Here is a 6,954-nt window from a genome sequence, read left to right as displayed (position 1 = left end):
ATTGTTGAACACAACCTTAAATATGCGTTTTGTGTTTTTCCTTCAGAGGGTTGGTAGTACAGTACCTTGCCAGGAGAAAGGCTTAGAGTGCTTCTGGAGATGGTTCTGTGAAATTATTTAGAGCTTTGATTTGCACGAACATGTTCTCCCTACAGAGTGTACAAACGCATCTTCCCGCCCTACCCCTGTTTTTCTGCTGGTTTAGCTTTGCGACTGGTGTTCCCACAAATGCTTTTGGCAGCACAAGGAGAGGAAGGAGTGGGGGTGAGACCAGTGTCCCAGCAGGGATATCGCAGTTCTGGGCATATTTCTTCCCTACTGCTTTTTTTTTTTTTTTAAAAAAAAAAAAAGTAAAAAGATTATGATGATTTTTTTACAGATTGAAAAATGTTTATTTCTTTGCTAGGGCTTAGTTTTTGTGACATAAGGGTCAGATAAGGAGGCTTTAAGCATTGCTCCTAGTCAAGTCTAGTAACTGTCTTCAATAAAGCACTGCTTTACTTGCCGTCAGCTTTTCAAATAGGCAGTGCAGTGAACTTAAAGGTAGGTTTTCCTATTCTATAATTATTACTTAGGCTTGCCAAGAGGAGAGATGTTAATGGAAAACTGCTCAGGATTCCTGTGGGAGACTGTTAGGCGATATACATAAGACATGAAACTTCAGGGATGTTTAACTTGTCATATATTATGTGGCAGATCCCTGCTTGCTTCATAAAACCGTACGGTAAGCTGCGGAGTATGTGCCATTCATCGTTGGGATTCATTCCACGTTCTCCCACAGCAGTTCACTCTTGTGGGGTACCTTTCATGCAGATTGCATGTGAAGTTTGTGTTCTCTTCCCCTTTTGTGGGTTATCTTCACAGAAACCTTAATCTATGCGTGTGCTTGGCCTGTGTGAAGTAATGTGGCTGGAAATTGGGAGTGTGAAATTGCCTTCTTACAAACGAGAGCTTGGCTTGGATAGCAAAAGGCGATTCTAAGCACGTTCACTTCCTTCCTGCTGTTCTCTCACTGTGATCCTTTCTTCTTGTGCTTGAAAGTTATTTCTATCAGTATAAATTATCTATTTCTCACACAGACATATATCTTTTTTCCTTTTTCTCTCCTCAGGACAAGCACTTTAAACACTGTTGATGACATTAAGATTTAGCTGTTTGGACCTCTAATCTGTATTCTGTCTCATGCTCAGGGTTTGCAAGTGACTGAAGTCTGTTGTCCATAGCAGCCTGTGTGTAGAAACTGGAGTGAAGCAAGTAAAAAGAGAAGGTTTAAAGGCATGGATTCTAAGAGAGGAAAGCAGTGCTGGTGTGCATATCCTCCCATTTGTTTTAGAACGGTGTTGCTGCTTAAGGAAGAGATTTGTGTAAAGCTAGGACAAACATGGTACCAAAGTTGGGACACTTTGTCTTAATTAGGAAGATGTTGCTTTATTTTTACAGGATTCATCTCTGGTTTCTATCTTAATACAATTCAAATGTTCTAACTAAGATTGGAAGCTGGTTAAGGGGTTTTTTTCAGGTTGCTTGTCATCTTTGGGAAGAAAGGAGCCCAAGTTTTACCTGAAATGCTTACCTGGTATTATGAGAGTATCTCAGATGCCTGAAGAGGATCTTTTCTAAGTGTATTAGAAATTACGTTAGAACTGTGTTGGTTTCCACTTTCGGACACCATATCCTCTAAGCAGGAGCAGTCTGTGGGTTGCCCCTTTTTCAGCTTCTGATCTTCCATTTGGTGAGGTGCCACGATAGTGAGATGGAAGTGCTTTTTTCCCTTTTAGTAAAGGTGATCTTTTACATAACCCTATATATAGTGAATTTTATCTGGATTGTTTCTTCTACTAGTCAGTTTGTTGTTTGTCCCTTTTCAACGATGGCTTTTGTGTATCAGTTTTCCTGTCTTTTTCTGTTTTGGGGAGCGTACTGTCATATTTTTGGCTCTGATGTGCCACATGCTTGGATTTCCTAGAAAATTACAATCCTGTCTGCTCTGGGATACACAGCCTTGTACAAGGAAACACGAGTATGTCTACAGTTAATGCTAATTGTTCCATCTGCTTGTTTTGTGTGTAAAGTTGTAAATGGTGGCAACAAGGCAGGAGAAGTGCTTTTTGAAAGTGACTTGCAAAATGCATAGAAATGCAAGAAAACATGAATTTTGTGGCAAGATAGTAGGTGGAAGGGTAAAACTCTAAAGCAAAAAAAACCCCTCCAAGACCATCCAGTTCTTATATAGACTCCCTATACCAAGCTTCATTAAAAGTGGTGGTAAGTTGTTCCCATAATGTCATAAATATGCTGCTTAAGTGAATGTAGCGTACTGTGGAGGATTTCTTTCAAACAGCTTCTTTTCTTTTTGTTTCAGATTAAGGGAAGTTTCGGAGAAGCTGAACAAATATAACTTAAACAGGTAAGGCACATCACATCCTGGTGTAAATCATTAGGAAAGCACAGTGTTTCTAACAGCAACAAGACACCAATGGTGGTACTGTAGGTGTAGCCTTAGGAAGCCTCAATACTACTAATATTGAAGTTCAGAAATGCTTCAGATAACATTCTAACATTAGGAAGAAAATGTTAGGTTTTCAGTTGTGATAAATTCTAGTATTAAATACCCACCTTATGAAATGACTCCTTAATGTCAAGTATAACCCCTGTTGTTTACGATGATCAAATTAAATAAAAGCTCTTACTGCCTTTTAAGCTTTTGTTCTGCATTTTCTGTGCGTAATGATCAAAAATATATCATAGTTGCTTCAGCTAATGCGCATTTAGTCATTCTTGAATGTTTTTACGTCAGTAACCATCACTGTGCATTGTTCTTTTCCATTGTCGCTTGTTGTTTTATTTTTTCCTGACCGTAGAAGTTTAAAAATACATGCTTACTTTTTGTTTTCAGCCACCCTCCTTTGAATGTATTGGAACAGGCCACTATTAAACAGTGTGTGGTGGGACCAAATCATGCTGCATTTCTTCTTGAGGTAAATTACTTAAATCTGCTCAGATAACAAACATGAAAACATACAGTTAAAATTCTTCTAATGTTAAATTGATCAACGTTCCTCAGTAACTGAAGACTTGTTTTTGTTTGTATTGTTTTCTGTAACTTGTCTTACGTTTCAATTTTGGACACTTGGTTTCCTTGTTTTACGTATAGGACGGTAGAGTCTGCAGGATTGGTTTTTCGGTTCAACCAGACAGATTGGAATTGGGTAAACCTGATAATAATGATGGGTAAGAAACACTTTTCTTCATATTAAGTCTTTTTTTTTTTAACTGGATAAGCAGCTTGGCTGCTTTTTTGGTTTTGTCTTTGTTTTTAAACTAGATTGCTTTTGGAATGGGTACTTTGAGTAGGTACATAATGGTTATGGTGATGCAGCCAAACAGCCGAGCTTGACAAACTGGTGTAGGAGTAAATAGTAGGTGTGATTCTAAAAGAAGTGAGACAGGATCTCTTTAACTTCAAGAAACAAACCCCTCCAAAAATAAGCCTTATGAAAGAAACTCTTAAATTGTTAGCCTTCATGTAGAATCCACTGTGAAAGTGGTCCCATCTGGAGAGGCTCACTTTCTAGACCTGTTGTCTTCAGTCCAGGTAAGTCCCCTTTAATAGGACTATTTAATGGTTTATATTTGAATGTAAACCACTTCTTAATATCGAAGTAGCGTACTCAGTCTCAGGTTTGTGGATAGAACACCTGGTGATTACAGTTTGTACATATATGCCAACTGAAAACTCTAGCACAGCGCCCAACTCAAATCACTAATTAGCTTAACATGTATTTGCAACTGGTCTATTATGGGTTGCCGATGTTAGACATGCTTTCCACTTTCTTTTTCCAGTGTACCTCTTAATATACAGTTAGATTAGTTTGGAATATTCCCCAAGGGTGTTGCTTAAGCTGGTATGTTACCAGACTAAGTCCCTGAGAATTTAGACCTGGGATTCCAGGTTTTGTTCTTAACCCATTTGGGATTGTTTTGTGACTGATTTACCATCTTTTACTTTCAGTTCAAAGTTGAGCAGTGGCTCAGGGGCAGGAAGGACATCCAGGCCAGGCAGGACTAGTGACTCCCCATGGTTTCTGTCTGGTTCTGAAACTCTGGGCAGACTGGCAGGCAACACCCTTGGGTAAGTTTTGATAGGACTGAGGCTGCAATCTGTTTGTTCCATATTTGAGTATATGTGTATACACATATATAAACTGTATGCAGTATGTATAAGGGAACGTATAATTACAGCAGTTGTGTAGGTAGGGTATAATAATAAAAAAAACCTTTGCTGACTTGGTTAAAATAAGATATGCAAGTGACCCTTCAGTACCTAGGAATCAGAGCGTTCTTTGTGTGTGTGTGAAGAATAACTTGATTTTGGCTGTGTTGTTTTTTTTTTTTTTTTAATATTTTTTTAGTTCCTTGATTTTGAAAAGCAGTTTTTTAGAGGGACACTATCAGTTTAAACCTTGATATGCTAGCAGCTTGAAGTAAAATCTTCCTGCATAAATGCACTCAATGTTCACTGTCTTAATTTGCAGACCTTTGTGTGCTCAGTTTTATTGTGCTGTCTTCTTCCGTGCCCCAAGTAACGAGCAGCATTTTGTTGGCTGGGGTCTTATACGTAGTAATAGGAAGGAATCATTTGGAAAAGATTGTTGCTCAGACCCTTAAAATTGTACTAGATACTAAATGTACAGATTCCATTTTTTATCATTAGCTTTAAGGTTGATGGTGTCCCTTTATATAGCAATGTAAATTAATCTTCATTATATAATCACAGCAAACTCTTTGTTATATGCTTTTGTAAGACATGTTGAACAGTGCTGCTTCCTAACCGTAGTAAGGTGAACTGCATTTACAGACTGATTTCTGCATGTGAACGATGTGTGAAGAAGGAGGAACTACAGCTTTTCCATGAATTCTGTTGTTTGTGTTACCAAATAAGATAATTTCATCTGGGGCTTAGCTGCATGAAAGATAATTTGCCCAAACCTTTTGTGATACCTTTGTGCATCTGAACCTAAAATCCATGTGTTTAAAGGCAAACTGGTATTGTGGTGTTTAAAGCTTGCTGTGGAAAGTGTAAAACTTTTTTCCTTGTTATTTTTACTTGAGCATAACCAGTTAAAATTGTTTGAGGCGGTGTGCTTAGGAGACCAACGCTGAAGAGTTCCTAATTTCTTCCCTTGCATGTTTCAGAACTAGGTAGTTGAAAGTCACCGAACTGGTAGAGTAGCAGTACACACTCTAACTGCTCTGTTTAATGAGAGGAGTATATAACTTAATAAACAGAGTCTAGAAAGATTCAAACTGTGGAAACCTTAGACTAGATCACTGCATTTGGAAAATTGCTAGCATAATGGTGGGCAGTGGAGAGATGTGGAAAACTAGTAGGTGAGCAGAAATAAGCAGAAAGGTTTTTCATTCTGCATTAATATTTATTCTAGGTTCAGACAGCTTCAATAGGAATAGCTGTGTCCTTGTGATTTTTTTTTAATTTTTTTTTTCTTTATAAGACCAAGTTAGGACACACTTGGAATAGTTGAATTATTATATGAATATAAATGGTTTTAACTGCTAGATGTCTTAAGTCTGTCATACTTTATAACTTAAAGTAGAAAATGTGCCTGTAATAAGTATTAAAGTCTAATGTTTAACCTTTTTTTTTTTTTTTAAACCCACATCTTCCCTGCTGAGAGTTGAATTGAGAATTGTTACGTAGGAAGAATTTGACTTTCACTCAGCCCCCTTCCCACCTTTAGAAATACATTAAATATAAATACACTTATAAATTTTAAATAATTAAATATAAACCACATTAAATTTAAAATGTCAGATTCTTCTTTGGTTTGGGTTTGTTTTTTTTTTTTTAATTATTTTTTCAGTAGTTTGGGTTTTTTTAAGACCTCTTTTTCTATAACTCATGAGACAAGACTTTTCCTAAAGCCATCGCTGAATTGCTTTTTGTCTTGTCATTGTCTGTGTGGTTGCTGGCTAGAATCCTGAAAATGTAGATGTGTCTGTGACAGGGCCTCCTCTTAGGCAGATACTTGGTTATTCTGTGCTTGCAGTCTTTTCAGGAGAGGAAAAAAAGAACGAAAAAAAGAACAAAAAAAAGAGAAGGATGTTATATTTTATCTCTTAAGTTGATTGCTAAGATAAGTATTCTTACTTAATTAACTTTTATAGCTACATGTGCTATACTTCTAACGTGCATTTATTAGATACTGCTTCAGAGAATATACTTTTTTTTTGTCTTTTTAATTATTTTTTTTTTCCTTCTTGAAAGGAGATTCAGGGTTAGGGTGGTGGAGAGCAGGAAAGTTCTGCTGATACTGATTATTAAATAGCATTAATACCATATCCAGTATCCTTTTAAGGTAGATTTGTACAACAAAATGTAGTTAACCTTGAAGAACAAATTAGTCTCTTAATCTTTCATGACAAGAGAGTATCTAGTCTCCTGTCCAAAACAGATTAAACTGACACAGTTCTGTGGTGTTAAGATTAGAGGAAAGATGTAATGATGGTGATTTGTCTATTTCTACAAATCACTGCCTTTTTACTCTCTTCTTTTGATACTGACCCATAGAAATGAAAAAACGGTTCAGTCAGTTTAGGCATGTTTTGCAATGTATATAGTTGATGTTGATTTGTCTAATAAGAATAGGTCCAGGCTAGAGTACCTCTTGAAAATCATCCCTGGGGATCAGAGAACTATCTGGTGTAACCTTAAGCTATTTCTTAATGTAAATCAAGTCTCAGAAATTTTAGAAGACCCATCTGAGCATAGGGACCCTCTGTCACACAGAGCCCACTGATTGTGAAGCTGCTGCATATATGCTTTTGTAGTAGGAAGCTAACAGCTGAACATTAGATGTTGCGCTGCTGACACTGTTGCTTTCAGTAACTCTGGGAATTGGTTGTGTGCAAGTATTTATGTATATATATATCCAC

At 37.0% G+C, this 6,954-nt stretch overlaps 1 protein-coding gene across 1 annotated transcript in view; it reads left to right on the top strand.

Moving 5' to 3' along the window:
- Positions 1 to 2,365: 2,365 nt before the first annotated feature.
- Positions 2,366 to 6,954, top strand: part of LOC104515277 (E3 ubiquitin-protein ligase UBR5) — a gene marked incomplete at its 3' end in the record, with an annotated part of 53,009 nt that continues 48,420 nt past the window's right edge. The window contains exons 1-4 of the mRNA XM_010159193.1: positions 2,366 to 2,407; positions 2,897 to 2,978; positions 3,155 to 3,231; positions 4,013 to 4,132. The remainder of the gene's footprint in view (positions 2,408 to 2,896; positions 2,979 to 3,154; positions 3,232 to 4,012; positions 4,133 to 6,954) is intronic.

Source organism: Eurypyga helias, unplaced genomic scaffold (genome assembly GCF_000690775.1).
Source record: "Eurypyga helias isolate BGI_N326 unplaced genomic scaffold, ASM69077v1 scaffold7639, whole genome shotgun sequence".
Classification (NCBI taxonomy): Eukaryota; Metazoa; Chordata; class Aves; order Eurypygiformes; family Eurypygidae; genus Eurypyga; species Eurypyga helias.
This window is presented reverse-complemented; position numbering and strand designations above follow the sequence as displayed.